The following is a 23,286-nucleotide window of genomic DNA, read 5'->3' as shown; positions in this document are numbered from 1 at the left end:
CTGATAGGAGGAAGTTGCCATGTCCAGGAGACGGGATTAGTGCTCTGTATGCTTCTTTGAGACATTGCTTTACCAACTGACTGTCAGCCTGATGACTTGGCACACATTCAAAGGGCCCACTTTTCATATCATGCCAGTGGAGAAACTTAATATTTTTAAAACATTCACTCAATGTTCAAGGCTATTCTCTACTTTCTCTTCTATCAGGTCCAGTGTATCTGGCTTTATGTTGAGAGCTTTGATCCACTTGGACTTGAGTTTTGTTCAGGGTGATAGATACAGATCTATTTGCATTATTCTGCTTACTGACATCCAGTTAGATTCGCACCATTTGTTGAAAATGCTTTCTTTATTTCTTTGTGTATTTCTAGCTTCTTTATAAAAAATCAAGTGTCCATAGGTATGTGGATTTATGCCTGGGTCTTTGATCCAATTCCACTGATCAGCCTGTCTGTTTTTATGCAAGTATTATGTGGTTTTTATTAATATAGCTCTGTAGTATAGCTTGATATAGGTGATTATCTCCGGATATTATTTTATTGTACAGGATTGTTTTAGTTATCCTGGGTTTTTTGTTTGTTTTTCATATGAAGTTGAGTATTATTCTTTCAAAATCTGTAAAAAAATGTGTGGGAACATGTGATCAAAGCATTGTATATAGTATAGACTCATGCCACTGAAGAAACAGATTTTTCTATTCATTAAAATCCATCTACTCACTAATGAGCATGTAGTTGAATCCACAGGTCTCCAGGAAGATTTTATAACTGTTTCATTTTTATTGTATTTCTACTGTCTGTACTTGTAATAAACCCAGATTCTCATTTTAAAAACAAAACAAGACAAAAATGCTCACTTGAAATATAAAGCAATTAGTAATCGTTTATTTCAGTTTTCAGGAAAAATGGGGACATATAGGGAGGGAGTTTTGTTTTTACCTTGGTGTTGAGCACTCATTGTGCTGTGGGTGTTAGGAGTGTTGGGTGTAAATTAAAAGAAAAAATAGAAAAGCCGAGGTAACGGTGGACTCAAATGATACATGCAGTGCTTTCACATGCCTCTTGTCTTCTAGAGAGCATTTTCCCTGAATCAGTGCATCACAAATGACTGTTGTTCTTTGAGACCGTCTCGTCTCTGTTGATTAGGTATGAAAGTGTGAATTCTGAGAAGAAAAACAAGCCCTTCTTGCCTGTTAGGCTGGATTGCTTTTTAAGTGTATCTTATCTTGTAAAATAATCTGTTGGAGACAGTTTTACAGGTGTATGGTATTATACTTCCAACCAGCCTGGGTGTGAGGAGTTCAGAAATATGAAGTATTTGTTTAAATAGTCACCATCTGACCAAAGATTGGGGCAGGATTCTTGAATTTCCACCCCCCAAGATTTAGATTTGAATGTTTTCTTTGTGAAGCATTTGAATTCATAAAGTGATGGCTGTCTCTAATCAGGTAGAATCTACTTCAGCCCATATGGGAGCTGCTGACCTTAGGCTTTTGCCTTCCAAATCTTAAGTATAAATGTTCATGGACAGAAGTGCACATGCCACGAGAGTGTAACTTGATGGGTCTAGGCACACGGAACATGCCTGTCTGAAGAGCATCTTGGCCGCATCCTATTTAAGTCTCTGGTGTCTGCTTGTGCTTGTCTGTGTAACTACATAGGCTACTAGGTTTTTCTCAGCACCCAATTTTTGTTGTTGATGGTCATGTTTTTGAAACTCATTGTTTTCTCCATTTTACCCTCCTATCTTAATTGTTGCTTCTTATTTTACCCCCTCAGATAAACTAAGTCTGCCATCATCTTCATTCAATGGGGATGATATGCAGGACATATACATAGACAGTCTCTAAGTCAGGATCCTCGTGGTGGCCTGGACACCTGAGGCTGTGGTCCTTGCTCTTTCTCTTCCACACACTTGTCTGATATATATATCCAAGAGAAGAGGGGGTGGAAAGATGAGGCCAGATCTCCCCAGCTTTGTAACATACTTCTCTCTAACACTGTTCTCATCACCTCAGGTTGGAGGAACTTAGCAGACCAAGCTGTACCAACTCATTAAACCCAGGACAACATTATCCCTAGCAAGAGTCATTTACTTCTCGAGAGAAGTAATGGTGGGATTGTGCAACAGGTTACCAGCCCTCATAGCGAGGACATTCATTTTTTTATGTGTGTGTGTATGTCTGTATGCATGCTTGTGTGCATGTACAGGTTCATGTGCACATGCATGTACACACACACACACACACACACACACACACACACACACACACACACAGAGTTCAGAGGACAGCCTGATAATACATTTTTTGTTTTTTGAGACAGAGTCTTTCATTGGCCTAGAATTCACTCAGTAGACTAGACTAGCCAGACAGCAAGGCCGGGAGTCTACCAGGTTGATCTCAGTTCTGGGGCGGGGGAGGCTTTGCCCTGGAAGAGGTGGGAATGGGGGGTGGGATGGGAGGAAGGGGAGGGGGGGTGGGAGGGGGAGAACAAGGGAATCCATGACTGATATGTAGAACTGAATGGTATTGTAAATTAAAATAAAAAAAAGAATTTATATCCTTGGGGAAAAAGAAGAGGATGAAGCAGAAGAACTTTAAAGGCAAAAAGAGGAATTTGTATAAGCTGCTTAGATACCAAGTTCATTGATCTTAGATGCCTGGGGCAGGAGCTGATGTAAAGATGTTGTTGCTGAGCAACTGTTTGTCATGAACATCTTGTGGGAATTGTTGCATGCTTAAAGAAAATTAGACATAAACTTTAAAGTTACAGACATTAAAAAAAGCATGGAGCTTGTGTAGAATGATGTCATTTCCTATAGGACTCTATAACATCCTTGAGAAAGCATTTATCTCAGGCAGACAAGCGTTATTTCTTTATTACTACTCCATTATTTCTCAGCTCCAGTTTTGTGTTGGTCTGAAAAAAGTGATTTCATCTCCATATTTGCTTCTAGATGAAACCAGGACCTAAATAAGGCTGGGAAATTTCTATCAATGTAATACACCATATAAACAAACTCAAAGGAAAAAAACCACATGATCATCTGACTAGATGCAGAAGAGGCATTTGACAAAATCCAACACCCCTTCATGATAAAGGTCTTGGAGTGATTAGGAATACAGGGAACATACCTAAACATAATAAAGGCAATTTACAGCAAGCCAACAGCCAACATCAAATTAAATGGAGAGAAACTCAAAGCAATTCCACTAAAATCAGAAACAAGGCAAGGCTGTCCGCTCTCCCTATACTTATTCAATATAGTACTTGAAGTTCTAGCCAGAGCAATAAGACAACATAAGGAGATTAAGGGGATATAAATTGGAAAGGAAGAGGTCAAACTTTCCCTATTTGCACATGATATGATAGTATACATGAGTGACCCCAAAATTTCAACCAAGGAACTAATACAGCTTATAAACACTTTCAACAACATAGCATACAAGACAACTCAAAAACATACAAGATCAACTCAAAAAAAAATCAGTAGCCCTGCTATATACAATGGACAAACAGGCTGAGAAGGAAATCAGAGATACATCACCCTTTACAATAGCCACAAATGATATAAAATACCTTGGGGTAACTCTAAGCAAGTGAAGGACCTATATCACATTTCTAAATCTCAATTTTATCTTAGAATATCTGAAAAATAGTAGCAATCCTTTCATAAGATTTTTTGAAGACTGGATAATATAAGTAAAAAGCACATTGAAGGAATTCTGAATTTATGAACATAAATTTATGAACATAAATAGGAAAAACAGGAGGAGCAGGTGTGAAGGTGGGCAGGTAATGAGCATTCCTAACATCTTCTGTGCGCTCTTTAAGTAGGGCATGCCCAAGGCAATAGGAGCCACCAGGAGAAGGAAACAGCATTTTAGTAGGACACACACACACACACACACACACACACACACACACACACACACACACGAGAGAGAGAGAGAGAGAGAGAGACAGAGAGAGAGAGAGAGAGAGACAGAGACAGAGACAGAGACGGAGACAGAGACAGAGAGGTCTGGTATGAAATTATTTGATAATGGATTTTTTATTTCATATACAACTTTATATGTAAGGTCTCTAGTATTCTGACTCATTTAAGTCGTGTTCAGCAGGTACTTGCTGGGCATTGGTGGTGGATACCACAGACGTGGGTGGATAAATTAGCCTAGTATGGATACAATAAATTATGGATTGTAAGTCTCTAGGAAGGAGGGTAGAACATTGAGAATGACCTACGTTTTTGGCCACAAATCCTTCTAAAGGAAATCTGTCATCATCTGTAGTGGTCTATGAAGGGTAGCTTGGAGCCCGTATATTATAAAAGGGGAAACAGTGGAGGTTGAGATGTGAGTATTTGATTTTTAAAAGAATGACATTAAGCAAAAGGAAAGTCAAGGATATAAGCAATCGATCAGGAAGAAAATATTTATGAATGAACAGAAAAGTTGGGTAAGGCTATAAAAGTCCAGAGTCCCGAGGGTGGCTGTTGTACTGGAGCTTCAATCTGACCCAGGTGTAAGGCCTGTTAAGACTGACAGCTAGAACCTGGCTTGGGTAACTTCCACTTTAATGCTACAGTACTGTCTTTGCCTCTCTGGTTTCAGCCTGTATTACCCTCAGGTAATTTGAAAGATTGTATGTTTTCCTCCTGCCTTCATATTTGTCATCTAAAAATTTTAAATCACAAGTTTAAGTAATTGCAAACGACAGAGTAACCAGATTGTTGCGTAGTGTATCTACAGTGTATTCGTACTTCAAACACCATTTTGAAGCTTTAGAGTTATTGCTTTGCAGACTACACCACCACGTGATTCATCAACAAAAAACGCTCTTCATTGTCAACCCAATCAGTTAAATCAGATTCTATTTTAGGTTGTTGAAAAGAATTTGACATTCTTTATTTTGGTCAGTTCCATTCAAATGTATTTCTGAGGTGGTCATCTCACTTGTAAGTTCTCACCAGGAGAGTGGCACCAGAAACAGAGAGGTCGCGGTTGCTCACACATCTGTGGATGAGCAAGGAATTCCGTCCTCACTGTTTCCACATCACTTTCCTTGGCCTTCTTAGGACTCCAACAGAGGGCAGCATATTCTTGTATTTCCCATGGCTTTGGTGACCTGGAGATTTTCTGGCCTGAGTTAGTGATCCATAGAAGGTTACGGGAAGGCTCTGCAAATATTGGCTGACTGCACCAGAGTGGAGGAGACATGAGAGACACAAAGTAAACCTAAAATAGGAGATGGTGCCTTGACCAAACTCAGGACATTAGTGTAAAATAAAATTCCTATAAGGAAAGATCTGGAAATAAAAGTTACATAAGGTTTTAAGAAATTGTGACAGATATTATGTATTACATTTTACTAAGATTTTCACAGAAGCCAAGGGACATCTGGGTATTTTGATGCCATTTTGTGGCATCATGAATTTTTTTGAAAGGTTAGCTAACATATGTATAAACGCACACTGAAGGTATTCTGCATAGATAGACATAAATAGGAAAACCCGGAAGAGCACGTGTGAAGGAAGGTGGGCAGTCCTCCCTCCCATCGCCCGTGTTTTCCTCAGAGGTCTGAGGCTGAAGCTACTGCCTCTGGGCATCAGGTGGCGCTCGCACACCACCAGAGAAACTCTGCAAAACATTTCAGCTTCAGTTTCTGTTTCGGAAGTGGATAGTTGTGGATTTGAGTGAAATTTGGAACGAACTGATTTCATGTAGACGTTTGGTCTCCAGCTCTATTCTCCAAAGGTGGTTTAATACCCACATGTGAAACTTCATTATAATGCACCAAACTCAGGCTGTGTGGTCTTTGCGCACTTTAAATAGCTTGCTTACAGAAGGAGAGGAAGGCCACAGGGAAGGGCAGAAATAGGCAGCTAAAGAGACCACACTGTGGTATTAAGACTATAGAATCTCAAATGATCTACAAAGTCCAATCAGAGTAGTGGCCTGTGACATCCGGGACTGTGAGCAAGTCACTTGGATTGTTAATTTATTTACTTATTTTTGAGACATGATTTTGCTACACAACTCTGGATAGCCTGAAACTCACTATGCAGACCAAGCTAGTTTGCATTTGCAGAAATCCTCCTGCATGTGCTGCCTGAGTGCCGGGTTTACAGGTGTGTGTCACCGGGCCTGGACTCCTTACATTCTTTACACACAAATATCAGGACATTTTTCTGTTTTATGATCTTTGGGGGAAGTGAGTTTATACCAGGTACTGTCAACTCCCATCTTCTTTCTCTGTAACAATATTGTAGATAAACTCTCTTCTCTTATCTTTCTCAAGCACAGATGAAATGAAGATGAGGAGGATGCTCCTTGTGGAGCAGGCTAGGAAATGACCCATGAACTTAGCATTTACTGAAAGGCCTTTTATTTTTATTAGCCTTAAATGGCAAATGCAATAGTTTTTGTGTGTGCGCCCCCTTTCTCTCTCTCTCTCTCTCTCTCTCTCTCTCTCTCTCTCTCTCTCTCTCTCTCTCTCTCTCTCTCTCTCTCTCTCTCTCTCTCTCTCTCTCTCTGTAGTATGTGTATGTGTGGCATATGTACAGGCATGCATGTAGAGGTCAGAGACAGGTATTACACCATTTCAAAGTTACTAAATAGCTAAAGTCAAGTCCTATAGTTCTCCAGAAAGTGGAGCTAGGTGTCAAACTCTATTTTTTTTTTACTCCAATTTTTGAAATTTCAGTTCTTGGAATTAAAGTTTCACCTTTGTGTTTAGGGAATCTCTATTTTATGTGTAAGAGTTCTCAAGTAAGATTCAGTACAAGTATCTGACAGAAAGCCAGTGTTTTGATTAGGTTTCTATTGCTGTGATAAGCACCATGACCAAAAGAAACTTGGGGAGGAAAGGCTTTATTCAACTTATGGTTGTGGTATATCATGAAGTCAGGGAACTACCAAGGAAGACTCGCAGACCCAGAGCTGGGAGGACCTGGTTAGAGGTCTGCAGAGAAGAGACACTCTGCTGGACTGTAGCTTAGTCACAGTCCAGGAATCACTTCTCGCTTCTCTTGTGTACCTACTTCCTTGCTATTGGTGGTGCCATGCCCCTGGACTTAGTTGAGCGGTTCAGACTTTGATGGTTGGTGATATTTGGGTTGGTAAGATGTGGCAAAGATGCCTCTCATTGTCCTCTTGGTTCCCTCTTTCAGCTTTGCTGGTTCTCCTGGCTGATTGTGTGGGTTCATCCAGAGTGGAGATCTTAAGACAGAGCTCGGTCTCGCAGAAGCATATGTGCTTAGATGTGTTCGTGTGGAAAGTAAATAGATAAATTCGGCCAGACCAGAGAAAGTGTGAGCTTTTGCTGGTTATTCTGTTCACCCACTCTCCTCTAAAGTTCGGCTACTCCTCCCTGTTGCCCAGAGCACAGAATCATCATTTTCTTGCCTACATTTAATCCCAAAGGACCCATCTCCTGGCCCACGTTTTTAAGGAAGCTTTCCCAGGCCCTTGACTGCTATCCCTTCCTCATTTCAAACTCTATCATGCTTGTAATAATAACTCATGGTGTCTTTTAATCTCTGCAGTCATGTCATTATTAAACATATGTTGTTTTGAATAACTGATCCTAATATCATATTATGATGTCATACTTCCTATCTCTTCATGCTCTTGCCCAGTTACCATCTTTTCTCCAAACCAAAGCTTCCAGGTAAATCCACATCTAGGGTAGCATCTCCCTTTAAAGCCAACCAAACATTGCCTTGTGCCTTATAGGTTTCTCTCCTTTCCTGCTTAGAAGCCAACAACGTTTCCTAATCCCATTTTGCTTAAAAGTCAGTTTTTATCATGGTCAATTCTACTACTAATATTATACATAAATTTTAATTACATGTATTATTGAAATTATTAACTTGGTTTCTGAAATGTGTATGTACCAGGCTAACTGTTGTCACTTTTGAGATATCTGCATTGTTTTGTGTGTTCTTTAAAATTTTTAAATTTTATACTGATAATAACATGTTATTCATCATCTTAACTATCTATACATTCATCTTAAACTCCCATAACTCTGAGAGTTTCTTTGTTTTGTTTTTTTATTTTTATTTTTTGTTTTTTGAGCGCCTTTCTTTATTATTATATTTCTAATATTTTCTAGAATATAACACTCTGCATATAATTTATGAGATATATCCTATCAGAGCATTCTTGCCTCCTCTTTGTTGGTTTTCAATAAAAATGAAAACATATGATGAATGGATACATCAGAAAAATATTTACATAATGATTTCACTACACTTTAATTTTAAATTCATAATTAATTTTAAGAACATGAAAGTGTAATTAGTGAGTTCCCCATTTACAGGCATCTAAAGCTCCCCTCTCTCACTATGTTTTTTTTTAAACTTCCTCTCATTTAGTTTTCAACTGTTATTCATCCTCACAGAAGAGGTTGATACATTTTTGACACTATATTGAATACTGTGATTTAAGATCAAAATAATACTAATAATCTGAATAGCCCTGCTAATAGCTGACACTTGTCAAGGACATATTCTACTGCTGGGAACCATTGTACACGCTTTACCCAGATTGACTTCTGCACTGAAAACACTGATTACAGCCATACTTTCTGCAGAGCTAGACTTACCATGGATGCAGATATCTCTTGTCACTGGGTTTGCTCGTTGAATATGAAGCAAAAGTATAGTCACTGCTATGGGCTGAATGACGTCCACCCCAAATTCTCGTGTTAAAAGTTCTAACTGCTAGTACCTCAGATGTGATCCTATTTGGCAAAAGAGTAGTTGCAGATATTATTAGTCAAAATGAGGCCATGCAGCAGGCTGTATGGGGCAACTAACCCAACGAGACTTGTGACTTTGCAGAAAGGGAACATTAGAAATAGATATACACACAGAGAGAATAACACCTGAGCATGGAGGAAGAGATTAGGTTGAAGAATACCATGGCTGTCAGCAAATCACCAGAAGCTGGGGACTGGCACAGAACACTCAAAAAGGAGACTCCCCCTGATAACACTTCAATCTTGGACATCTCTAAAACTTTATGCAACTGAATTGACTTGTCCTAGCCAACGAAAGGATATCTTATCAAGACAAGTGAGCAGCAAACTTCATTTAGCTTGGCAACACTTCAAATTATTTATTTTTGATATCCCAAGTCTTACTTAGCCTATAGCTGTTTGAGAAAAAATTAATAATTCTTGACGATAGCCAACACAATATAGCATCACACTGGGCTTTGAAATGGCAAGGGAAACAGATGAACAGGGAATGGAGTTTGAAGTTAAAACTCACCTGCTGTTAGGGAGGGACTATTCTTGTTAAGGCAAAATTTAAAGTACATCATATTGGCTTTACCCATGATTGCAAATGTCAAAATTCCATTAATTTGATTTTTAAAGTTTAAGGTATTCTGCCATTTGGTGACTCAGTATATGAATAGAATGACATTTACTCATCTTGGCTTTCTGGAAGATACACACGCACATTTGTTCGAAGGGTATCATTTGTCTCTTTAATGAGTATTTTGGGAGCACAACAGGATGTGTGTTCTGAAGGACAGGAACACATTCTGAAATGCTGGGCACTAATGGAAGATAAATGAGTCAAAACCAGTATGGGATTAAGTTGCAGTGAGTGATACAGACAAGACAAGGTGACCATAGAATCCAGAGACGGGAGAGAACAATCTGCTGAGGAATATGAGTAAGGGGAGGAAGGATGTTTCAGAAATAATAATAGCACTGTGATAATTCAGTCCAAATTAGGACTAAATAAAGTCTGTATTTTGAGAAAAAAGTAATGATATTTCTCTTGGTTGGAGCAGGGAATTTTTTGAAGGCTATTTACTGACTACCTCCAATGTGCCAGGCATCATGCAAATGTCAAAGTATGTCATTTAACTAAATACACACAATTTCCCTATGAAGTGGCTGTTAATAACTCTATTTCCAGATGAGAAAATGCCAGCTAAGGGAGGTGAAGTTGCTTAACAAAGGTCATGGAGCTACTCAGTGGTGAACACTGAGTATCTACTTCCCCTTCACAAATGTCTGTGTGCTAACTCATCGCCTCTCATCCTGACCTGTCTACATTTAGATATAATCCACACATTAGCATGGATTTAGACCTTACCTTCCTTTAGCTTATTTATGAGAATTTGGGTTTATCTTTATCTTATCCAAATTATCTTTCTATATGACCGTGCTGACCATTTGTGTCATGATGACCACTTCCTAGACCATACGACCTTTGTCTTTATGATATATGTTGCTATCATGACGTTGGCTTCGTCAGAATGGTGATGCGATTTCATTCCTTTGCACACTACCATCAGAAAGCATTACTGAACAAGTAAACTAGAAGTCATATTCGTTAGGTTTAACTGTGAAAGAGAGACTAAATTACTTTGTGAGGTTGTTCCTCTCACCTAAACATCTCTGAAATGCTGCAGTGGCCCTCTTTACTGACAAAGTTTGAGGGTCTTGACTTCTCCCTTGTTCCTCTACCATTGCAAGACTGTTGTATGCAAAGGCTGAGATGATCTACTTTATGTTTATATCCTAACAGTTTTTTTAGAGTACATGTTATGTCTCTCACACACATTGCTTTCAAATCATCCTATTGACTACAACTTAGTTATGTAGCCCCATCTATTTTCATGGGAGGAATAGGAATAGTGTCTATACTTCGAATGGCCAGGAAACCAGCTAAAATTCAAGGACTCTGTTTGTATGAAAAGAACAGAATAAATGCTAAGGGATAGTTAGCAATGTCTGCAGTAGAGGGGATGATAAGGACAGAGAAAACTGCAATGAAGATGACAGATACAGCTGTTCTCAGAGTTCAATAAGGAAGACCAGTTTATTAAGTTCCATTTAGAAGGGCTTCTGTCCCATAATGGGTATTGTTCATTAGTAATTACAATATTTATGTTCTCCCTTTCAGGTGCACTTCCTTTAGAAACAGGTAGATAGAAGAAAGGAAAGGGAGGGAAGGAGGGATGAAGGGAGGAGAGAGAGAGAGAGAGAGAGAGAGAGAGAGAGAGAGAGAGAGAGAGAGAGAGAATGTCTAATAGTCTGATATAATTTCTATTTTCACAGGTAACTGTTTTTATTCCACTCTTGGACCTTTACCAAAAATGTCCTTAGACACAACAACATGCAGCCCTATATTTGCCTGAGTTATTTATTTGGGCTAGACTACAAGAGACATGCCTAGAACAATCCAGTCTTCAACTTCAGTTGACATCAAGTTTTGCCACTCCCTGTCTTCGTTTTCTGTTGCTGTGATAAACACCACGACCAAAAGCAATTTGGAGAGGAAAGAGTTTATGAGGCTTACACTTCCACATCACAGTCCATCATTCAAGGGAGACTGGGCAGGAACTCAGGCAGGAACTTCTAGGTAGGAACTGAAGCAGAGGTCATGGAGGAGCATTGTTTAATAGCTTGCTCCTCATGGCTCCTTCAGCTTGCTTTTTTACACAACCCAGGACCGCCTGCTCAGGGGTGTCACTGTCCATAGTGAGCTGAGGCCTCCCACATCAATCATCAATCAATTCCATAGATGTGTTCACAGGCATGTAATGGCAACATATTCTTATCTGAGGTTCCCTCTTCCCAGATGACTCCATTTTGTCAAGTTCACAAAAAAACTAACCGCTACACTTCTCTAGCACACAGTTGAGGTAGTTGCCGTGTGTGTGTGTGTGTGTGTGTGTGTGTGTGTGTGTGTGTGTGTGCACTCATTCACATATATAGATGCTCACTCATCTACCACATAGAGAGACAAAACTTTTCTCTAATTATGTTGAACATAAGCATAAATTAATGAAGAGATACTTTCTTTTTTTTTTTAGCATTTATTTATTTATTTATTTTGCAATACAATTCAGTTCTACATATCAGCCACGGATTCCCTTGTTCTCCCCCCTCCCGTCCCCCTTACCTTCCCCCCAACCCCCCCCCCCCCATTCCCATCTCCTCCAGGGCAAAGCCTTCCCCACAGACTGAGGTCAACCTGGTAGACTCAGTCCAGGTAGGTCTAGTCCCCTCCTCCCAGGCCGAGCCAAACAATCCTGCATAGGCCCCAGGTTTCAAACAGCCAACTCATGCAATGAGCACAGGACCCGGTCCCACTGCCTGGATGCCTCCCAAACAGATCAAGCCAATCAACTGTCTCACTCATTCGGAGGGCCTGATCCAGTGGGGACCCCTCAGCCATTGGTTCATAGTTCATGTGTTTCCATTCATTTGGCTATTTGTCCCTGTGCTTTATCCAACCTTGGTCTCAACAATTCTCGCTCATATAAACCCTCCTCATTCTCGCTAATTGGACTGAAGTGATACTTTCTAATGACATAGTTTGTATAGACACCTAGTTCACAATGCTGAATGGGCTTTGTACGCCATGAAGGGCAGTACAGCATTTTTGCTCAAAGACACTCTACTTAGGGCTATCTCTTATTGAGAGCTACTCAAGTATTCAGAAGATATTTCAAGTTTTAACATTTTTGCATTTTTATGAGTGAAAGGCCTTATTTAGTCTCTGCTCTGCTCTCTCCATGCTAACCTATGAATCACAGCAAAATACAAACATAAATTTGCTCCTTTTCAGAGTTTATTGCATGGGTCTTGTAGTTAGATTGTATTTTTATTACATTTGCTTGTTTCTCTAATGCTTTTAGATTTCTCTCAGTTGAGTCTTGAGTTTTTCTGGTTAGATGCAGACTTTTGCTGAGGCCCTTGTAGTTAGTTCCATCTGGCTTTTCCACAGTTGATTCTCAGGTTTATTTTAACTGGGGATGATTTACATGCCTCCAGACATATGATAAATACTTACCTTTAACTGAGGACTTCAATTGTCTTGACAGATCCATCCTTCAACAGTTCTTTAAAATCCGAGCAGGAAAATTTAGAAAACATTGCATAGAAATAGAGAACACTCAACCACTAAGGTAGATAGCTATTGTTTCCACTTCTGCTTTTTCTCTTCTCATTGTCCTTTCTAAGAAAATTAAACTCCAATGATGTTCCCAGAGCTTATGTATAGTTTGTCTCTAAAAGAGAATTTTGTTATTAAAACAACAAGTTGAATGGACACAAAAGAATAACTCCAATGTAGTCGAAAGTGTTTTCTTCACATCATAAGCTATCTGCTTTTCAGAAATATCACTAAGGTCTCCTCTGCACTCACAGTTTCTCTTTACATGGTTTTAGCTATACGTGCTCAACTGTGGTGTAAAATATAAAATGCATAATGCCCCAAATAAACAATTTGTAGCTCTCAAAGTACATGTTGTTATGGTCAATGTGATGAAGTCTGATGCGCCCCCCTTGGGGTGTCAATCATCTCTAGCTTATCCACTTTGTATGCTTCTCATTGGTTCGTCATTTATTAGTGTTCCTGATAATCAGACTGACTCTGGGTTATTGCTCTGTCTGTATTTAAGAAGCCCATAATTTACATCATCATGCTCCCAAGTACAGAAGCAGTAGTCTTGGCAACTTGGAAATGACAGAGAATCCATAATATAGAACATTTAAATGAAAAAAACCCACCTAAGTTCTTAATAAAAAATAAAAACAATTGTATGTAAAATCTACAACAAATAGTTAATTGCTAAAATCTTGTTGTGCTTAACTTATCAGTTAAATTATCATGCATATATGTATATATAGATGAAAAATATGCCATATACATGTTATATATTACCTGGTAGTTCAGCCACTATAGAAGATCTTGAAACAGCATCCTGCATGGACAAGGAGGGAACACTATAGAAATAAATGTCAGTCCTGCCTGGCCAGGTTTGCAGCAGGTCACTAGTCTCTACAAGGTGGTTCTCACACAGCTATACATTAGACTCACTAGGGGAAAGCTTTGAAGCTTTTAATGCTAATCTTAGGCTCTCACTCTTAGGGTTGCCATGTTAATTGGTCTTGAACGGGGCTTAGAATCCAGGATTAGCAGGTAGCTTTGTGAATAGTAACTATTGGATATATGCCTGACCTTTTCATAGAAGTGTTCCTGGGAGGATACAATTCTGGGTTAGTGAATTTAAAACTCATGTTCTGAAAGTGCTTATGTATGGAATGTCAGAGAAAATAAATTGATGAGAAGCACTGAGGACTGGTCAGAATCAGAAAAAAATTGAATTAAAATTCTCTAAATGCTGAAGGAAGAGAAGTCAAAATGAAGAGACCCATGTGCTGTGTATGCAGGAAACAGGATGCCTGAATTATACATCAGGACAAGATACAGAAAGAAGAAGTTGTAAGGTGAGACCCCCCCCACACACACCATTCAGGCCTTTTAAGTCAACAATTCTGCCCATGAAGATTTAAATAAGGTGGAAACATCGCTTAGTGGTTAAGAGCATTTGCTGCTAAATGCCGAGGACCTGACTTCAGATCCCAGCACCCACATCATCATCTCACAAACACCTGTAGCCCCAGCTTCAAGGAATCAAATGGCTTTCCTCTCTCTGCAGAAACATGTGTGCACATGTGTATATGACCACATAGACACACATACACAGAAACATGAACATGCGTAAGTAAAAAGATTTAGATTTACTACGTGCTTTGGAAAAGAGTGCTGGAAAGGAAGAGTCCCAGGTGCGGAGCAGAAGTAGAGCTTTGTTCTCTCAAGCTTCCACTCTCCAGAGCTGCTTGGCCAGCCAAACGTCTAGGAAGGGCTGGGAGGAAGCAGGATGGACCCATCCTTCTCCCTCAGATCCTCTTCTCCTCAGGTGCCCCTGGTGCACCACCATGGACAGTTCCTACTAGGCCACGGGTGGTGGGGTAGAGAGGCAGGAGCGCTGCCTGCCTGGATGCATATTAGATTTGACCTGGACTTCCATATTCCATATTTTATAGTTTCCTAAATGACTCTTTAAAGTCTCGCTCTTGGATTTAGTTCTTTTTGGCCATCAAGGTGCTTTAAGTGGGAGCCTAAAAATAGATCAGATAGAAAAATGGGGAGAAAGGAGAAGTAATTCCTATTGACTCCTATTTAAATTTGGAAACACAGGACCAGCTGGTGAGGATGTCTGAAGCCTTGTCTCAGTTACTCCCTAAAGGTGCCTTTGCCCTTTGCTACCATTCGTGTGGTGCTTTCTTTCTTTTCTTTTCACAGAGACTTGCCCTTCAGTAATTAGCATGATCTGAAGCGCATCCAGATGGAACGACATTAAAGGAGTATGTTTTGGCTCACATTACATTTCTGCCTTATAGCAGTTTGTTTTAATAGGCCACTCGCTTTTTAAAATTTAAGTGCAATATAAACACTGAGTGTGGCTTTTCTTCAGTCTTTGCTGTCCACAACTGGGAATAACGGTGTATGAAATTTACATGTGTCTTAGAGAGCTGTAGCTGAAGGATTCAAATCATTTTCTTTGAATATTTCTGAAGATCACCAGGTATCGGTTTGTCTTTTGTAAAAAGGAATAATTTTAATCTTTATTTTATAGTGTTTTTTTTCCACTGTGATGATGATGCACACATGTGTCTTCATGTCTATGTGTGTGTATACATGTGTGTGTTCAGGGGTGTACTCATCCATGAGTGTATATGTAGAGGCCTGAGGTCAACATCAGGTTTCTTTCTCAATTGATTCTCCACCTGTCCTGGTGTGGTTTCTGTCACTGAGATAAAGATCACATCACAGGAAACCAAGAGGAGCTTGGAGGCAGGAACTGAAGGAAAGATCAAGGAGTAATGTTGCTTACTGGCTTTCTTTTTTATGGTTTGTTTTCTTCTACACCCAGGAGCAACTAAGCAGGAGTGGCACCACTCATAGTGGACTAGGTCTTTCCACACCATTCATTAATTAAAAAAAATGCCCTTCAGATTTGTCTATAGGCAGCATGATAGAGACAACCCTTCAATGAAAGTTCTCTCTTCCCAGATGATTCTAGGTTTGCATCAAGTTGACAAAAATAACTAGCATATGAACTTGTGTGAGTATGTGTGCATGTGTGTGTGTGTGCGTATGTATATGTGGTTATGTTTATGTATGTGTGTATTTTTTGAGACTGGATCTCATATGTATGACTATTTTGGAAACTAGGTCTCTCATTGAACCTGGAGCTTGTTATTTCAGCTAGACTGACTGTCTTTGCCCATCCCTAGTGCTGGCATTGTAGGCATTACTGTCTGAACTGGGCTTTTAAGTGGCAAGGAGGATCTGAACTCAGGTCCTCACGCTTGAGCAGCAAGACATTTTACTCACTGGGCAATTTCCCTAGCTCCTGCATGTTTATTTCTGTTTTAAACATGTTCTATATTTTAAAGCTATTTTATATCATATAAACAATCTGGGTAACAAGGTAAATACAATAATATTGGATCACAACCCGAAGTATAAAATCAGTATCAATATTGATAGAAATAAATGATCAAACACTCAACAAATGAAAGGAGGAGAGTAAACAGGTCTGAGCAGAGAAATTGCAAGCCAACCTAAACTCTCATCCAATTTTTTCAATTCCAGGTCAAAACCAAGTGATGAAAAGTCAGCAATGAAAACTTTAGATGTGAATAACCCAGGGCATCTGAGAGAAGTCTTATCATTTAGCTGCCTTGGTTTCACTCTTGGAGAAGTTTTGGAGGTTGTAGTGGGACATTCAGTTGTCTCTCTGTCTGGGAGACATTTGATTCTCCCTATATCTTCCATCTTTACCCGTCTTCTCCCACCAACATTATATTATGGGCATTTGGAAGCTTTGCCTTTAGCTGAGGGATACATATTTCTAGAGAAGTTAAAGCCATCTGTTACTTGTGTTCCAAAGGTGCATTCCATGTTCCTTTTTGGTAAGCCCTGGAATAGACTGATGAATTAGAATATGTGTGAGTATCTGTCAAAGCGGGTGTGGGAGACAGGACTTAGTAGGAACAGCAGGGATTTTTTTACCTCTTGATAAAAAGGTTAAGACTTAGGGTAGAGTGATTAAGAGCACTGGTTGCTCTTCTAGAGGACCCAGGTTTGATTCTCAGCACCCACACTGTGGCTTACAACTGTCAGTAACTCCAGTTCCAGGTAATCTAGTGCCTTCTTCTGGCCTCCCTAGGCACCAGGCACATACATGGTACACAGACATGCATGAAGGCAAAACACCTATACACATAAGATAAGAAAGTAGTAAGAATTTTCAGAGAGGCTCAGACTCCAAGTGTCTCATCTACTTCCCTCCTAGAAGAAAGGTTATGTTTATCCCGGGGTTTTGCCCTGTGTCTGACTGTTGATGACTCTGGCCAGCTCGATTGTGCTGAGCATGGCTCTGGCAGGCCTTGCCTTTCTCCCCCTTTCCCTCTGCCTTGCTAAAAACGGTTAGATTACACTGTAGTTGGAGTTTTCCTGCCTGGCCCACAGTCAGGACAAATCTCTGTCACCCGCCAGTCCCACAGCCACTCAGACCCGACCAAGTAAACACAGAGGCTTATACTGGTTACAAACTGTATGGCCGTGGCAGGCTTCTTGCTAACTGTTCTTACAGCTTAAATTAATCCATTTCCATTAATCTATACCTTGCCACATGGCTCGTGGCTTACCGGTATCTTCACATTCTGTTTCTCATCGTGGCGGCTGGCAGCGTCTCTCTGACTCAGCCTTCCACTTCCCAGCTTTATTCTCCTCCTTGTCCCGCCTACACTTCCTGCCTAGCCAATGACCAATCAGTGTTTTATTTATTGACTAATTAGCAACACATTTGCCATACAGAACATTCCACAGCACTTCCCTTTTTTTTTTTTTTTCAAAAAGGAAGGTTTTAACCTTAACAAAGTAAAATTACATATAATTTGGGAATTTGGGCGTAGCTTCTCTTACTACTTCCTGCTGGAGGGGGGCGCTGTATCTTATGGGGATACAAAGAAAATTTTAGAATTATGGAATAGTCCATGAGGCTGTATTGTCTGAGCCAGTTGCCTTCAAACCGTTCTGGATGTTGGATCATCTGGGCCATGGTGTCATTGGAGACCTTTCAGGGGGTCTTGGCTGGTCAAACCTGATGTGTCTTAATCTGGAACAAATCCATAGCCTCTGGCTTTCTGTGGAAACAAAAGCAGAGTCTCCTTTCCAAAGTAACATATCCTTATATCCAAATTTTGAAGTCAAGGTACCTTTAAAATATACATTTTGGCATAACTCAACAGCTTTTACAATCAAATGTTTTTCTGCAGTTAAAAGTCCCAAAGACAACACAATGCAGAGTCTCTGTGTAATATCCATTTTTACGTGGCTTATTTTTTATACTACCTTTACTGTCTCTTTAAAGACTTTATTTTTTAAAACTATGTATTTGTTTCTATAACTCTATATATCATCTTTTTTGTCTCTTTCAAGCCTACATATCTTTTACACACATTGTAAACTATTACATCTGAATCTGTCTTATTGTGAATCTATTGCCTTAAACTGCAGCAGCTGTGGCTGCTGGATCCACCCACCTCAGCTTCCCAACATGGCCATGGTTTACCGCCAGCTCTGGGAGCTATCGGGGGTCTATGCTTTTAGCCAAGCAGCGTGTAGCCCAGAAACCTCCCCTTTTGCTCTGCACCAGCAAAGGCTAAATCCACCATGCAGCTCAAAGTGCCACTTGCAAAGGCCTCATTCCTGCCATAGGCAGGTCGAGCACGCACGCTAGGAACCCACCAGTAGCTCAAACCAGCAGCTGCCGCTCATTTAAGAGAGACAATTAGGAACTGTTTTTAGCTCCGTTTTAGAATCTTTTCTCAGGTTTTAGGTGGAAACTCTTGCCCCACGTTGGGCGCCAAATGTAGATGTATCCAACCTTCCCATCAAACAATAAACACAGAACCAATGCAAAGAAGAAAGCCAAGAGGTCAGAGCCAAGAGCCAAAACCTTACCCTTCCTCCTGCGGTGGTCCTACCTCTCCGAACCAGAGCTACCCCTGTGTTAAAGTCTTTATATAGAGTTCCTGTCCTGCCTTCTCATTGGTTGTAAACCCAACCACATGACCGCCTCCTCACAGCCTGTCTGTATAGGCCTCCAGGTTTTCCATGATTGGTATTAAGATTAAAGGCATGTGTATCCAATAATGGCTGTATCCCTGAACACACAGAGACTTACCCAGCTCTGCCTACTAAGTGCTGAAATTACAAGCGTACGCTACCACTGCCCTGCTTTCCTATGGCTTGCTAATAGCTCTGACCCCCGGGCAACTTTATTTATTAACATACAAATAACATTTTAATACAAACAGAGACATATGATGGAGCATTATCAGTTTTGATTTGTATGGTGATATTTTATTTGTATTAAAATGTTATTTGTATGTTAATAAATAAAGTTGCCCGGGGGCAGAGCTATTAGCAAGCCATAGGAAAGCAGGGCAGTGGTAGCGTACGCTTGTAATTCCAGCACTTAGTAGGCAGAGCTGGGTAAGTCTCTGTGTGTTCAGGGATACAGCCATTATTGGATACACATGCCTTTAATCTTAATACCAATCATGGAAAACCTGGAGGCCTATACAGACAGGCTGTGAGGAGGCGGTCATGTGGTTGGGTTTACAACCAATGAGAAGGCAGGACAGGAACTCTATATAAAGACTTTAACACAGGGGTAGCTCTGGTTCGGAGAGGTAGGACCACCGCAGGAGGAAGGGTAAGGTTTTGGCTCTTGGCTCTGACCTCTTGGCTTTCTTCTTTGCATTGGTTCTGTGTTTATTGTTTGATGGGAAGGTTGGATACATCTACATTACACTCCTAAAGCTAGCCACCAAGGCCTAGCCTCTTATTTGGATACTTTCCGATGCCAGACTCATTCCTGAGAATGAGTACCAAAGTCCAGCAGTCAAAAGTCCCCTTTGGCTCACCTAATTAACATGCCCAATCAAAACATACCACTGCGTCCTAGCCCACCCTAACACAGACCTCTCCCTTTTCTCTTCTTAAAAATTATACCTGCAAGGCCATTTGCTGCCATTTTTCTGAGTCGGAGAGCACCCACTTTAACTTGTCTTCCTCTTGCTTAATGAAGGATCTCTTTGTGAAAACAGGTGTTTGGGTGTGGTTTGTACCTAATCCAGTGTCCAGGAGGGAACCCTGTTGGGGGTGGTGGTGTCCCTTCAATGTTTGTTTAACATAATGTGCCCTCGGCTGTACTCAACTTCATATTCTTGGGGAGCCAGTCTTTAAAATCTTATTTCTTGAGAAATAGTTTAGGATCAGTCTCTTATACATTATGAAGATACCAGACCAACAATAATATGTTAGGATGAATTAGTGAAATGTTAACAGTTCCTTTCTGTTATTTTATCTCTCATTTACACTAGGGGAAGAGAGCCTTGCTCTGCCTTCTCGGCTCAGTGACTTGTGGAAGCAGCAGCCGTGAGTGTTGTTGTCCCTGTTTGTTCCCATCTCTTTCCCTTGTTTCCTTTTAGACTTAAATATTAAAAGGTCATTAGGGACGGGCGGTGGTGTTATATGCCTTTAATCCCAGCACTTGGAAGGCAGAGCCAGGCGAATCTTTGTGAGTTCGAGGCCAGCATGGTCTACAGAGTGAGATCCAGGAAAGGCGCAAAGCTACACAGAGAAACCCTGCATTGAAAAAACAAACAACAACAACAACAACAACAACAAAAACCCCCAAAAGTCATTAGAGTGTTCTATCAAGAAAAAGGAAGTCAATAAGACTTTAAGGCCTAGAAAATTCTAGAAGGATTTTCTCTAAAGTAGTAAGATGAAAGAAGTCTGAGAACTGCATGGGAACAGGAACAAATGCACTATGTTTGGGTAGTAACCGGGCAGATGAGAAAAAGGGCATTGCTATTCCAGATTCCTATGGAGGGCAAAGGTCAGAGTTCTGACCTTCCTGGGCTTAAAGAATCAGAACGCCAATGGTGGTCAGCACAAACTGTTGACTAGAAGCACATCCCCGCTTCTTTTTTTTGTGCATGATCATTGATTTTTGATATGACCCAGGAATAGAAGGTGTGCTGACAATTACTGGATGATAATGCAGGCTTATGCCATGTTAAGCTGATTAAAAAGCAATAAAGCAGCAATATTTGTTGAACACCTGCTCTTGTGAACTGAGACTCATATCTGCTACACTAGAATTAATTCATGGCTAATTGATTTGAAGGGAAAGTATTGATCTTTCACAGCAAAGGCAAACCTTTGAGTAAGTCCAAACAATAATAAAAATTGTGCATAAATGTGTCAAGGGGTGAAAAGTAAAATGTATGAATATAGGGTTTTATTTCTACACAAACACAGGGAACTTTACCAAGCTCCTTTTAAAGAATGTATACATTTTAAAACTCTGTGTGTCTTCAAATCTCTTTGGCTACGGTTTTGGGCTTGAGCAAAGGGGAAGTTAGGATGTTTAATGATCCATTGTCCTTTCTTTTCTGTATCCCAGGACAGTTTTTTTCTTTTTTTATCATGAGTAGAAGAGTCAAGACACTGGATTACAAATCACTGTACTCTAAAGGAATACAGTGAGGCATGGCATACTCGGGTGCCCATCAGTTTCGGAGGTTGAAGGGGAGGTGCTGCTGGTGGTGGGAAAGGAATGGTGGGAAGAACACGGGGTTTCCTCTCATGATCTGGGCTCAAAGACTTTGTGGTTGTGGTTGTTGTTGTTGTTGTTGTTGTTGTTGTTCTTCTTCTTCTTCTTCTTCTTCTTCTTCTTCTTCTTCTTCTTCCCCCTCTCCCTCCTCCCCTCCCCACTTACTCCCTCCCTCCCTCCTCTCCTCCTCCTCCCCCTCTTTTCTCCCCTTCTCTTTACTCTGCCTCCTCCTCCTCCTCCTCCTCCTCCTCCTCCTCTCCCTCCTTTTCTGTTTCTTCTTTAAGTCACTTACTGGCTTATCTGGTCTTTGACAAATTATTTAATTTCTCTCAATTCCAATTTCTTATACTGGAAAGCCCATGTACTGTCTCATGTAGAATATCAAATGCAATGGTATATGTTAGGAGCTTTGTCAATTCCAAAGTACTGTACAACTTTAAGGTCTCTTGAGATGAATCAACGAAGATTAAAAAAATTCTTTATTTTTAGTTATGTATGTATGTTTGTGCTTGTATGTGGGTTTGTGCACAAAAGTGCAGTGCTGAAGAGGCAAGAGAGGGCATATGATTCCCCAGACCTGGAGTTATAGGAAGTTGTGAGTCAGGTGACATGGGTGCCAGGAAGGCAAATCGGGTCCACTGGAAGAGCAACACACCCTCCTAACCACTGACTGATTTCTCTAGCTCCAAACATACTTTCTTTTTTGTTTGCTGCCGTTCTGAGATTGGATTTCACTTTGTAGCTCTTGATGATCTAGAACTTTCTATGTATCTGCCTCTACTTGCCACATGCTAGAATTGAAGGCACCAACCACCATACTTGGCTACAACAAAGATTTTTGATGGCCTGAAATATAGTGCTTGGATTTGGAGGAGCAATGAGAAGAGCCTCAGTTATGGCTGCAAGTCTCAGTGAAACTTCAGTCAGGCTGGGGAAAAATTGGAACAAAGTAAAAATTTCAAGAAACATTTTATTGGGATAGGACATGGAGAGGTGGGGCGCAAACAACTGTGAACTGTTATTAGACAAAAATCAATTATCTGTGAAACTTTCTAAAATCTAACCAAACACTTCCCACTTACATATCATAGTAGTAATGAGTTCCGATGGAAATCGCCAAATGTGGGTGAGCTTTCCTTGATGGGATTCTCCACATCTGCCAAATCCTTCATCAGTGGAGAATCTTGTTACTTGGATTTCTTGAAACGGACTTGTCTACCACTGGTGTGTCTTAGGATCTTGTAGTTGTGCTGTGACTGTCACCAGTGTCCCTATTTTATAGAGTGGAAAGTGAGACACGGAAAGGTTAAGTACTGCAGCTACACTCAGACCTGATCTTGGGCATTGTAATGCCAGGTCTTGTACTTAACCACTGTTACACTACACTGTTACAAAAGCAGAATCATTTTCATGTTCTTGACGACCTCAAAAGTTGTGGTACTCAGTGTAGAACACCCAGAGATCTTCAGGTCAAGTTACTGAAATACTGTTTCATTTCATTTAAAATGAAACCACTTAAAGCAATCTGTCTGTTGTTTCTGGAGCAGTGAGTGAAAACCATAACCTAGGAAAACTGGCTATTTATTTTTGGCTAGGAATATTTCAGAGTGACACTAAAGCTTTACATTAGCAGCTGATCAGAACAGACAAAGAAAAAAGAACAAGAAGACAACAGACCCAGGTCTTGTGAAGACAGAGTGAAAAAACAACATATGTCCAATTTATTTTCACACAACTCCTTTGAGTTCAGTGCAGAT

Source organism: Peromyscus californicus, unplaced genomic scaffold (assembly GCF_007827085.1).
Source record: "Peromyscus californicus insignis strain IS unplaced genomic scaffold, ASM782708v3 Scaffold_17__1_contigs__length_78620276, whole genome shotgun sequence".
Taxonomy (NCBI): domain Eukaryota; kingdom Metazoa; phylum Chordata; class Mammalia; order Rodentia; family Cricetidae; genus Peromyscus; species Peromyscus californicus.
Note: the sequence above shows the minus strand (reverse complement) of the source record.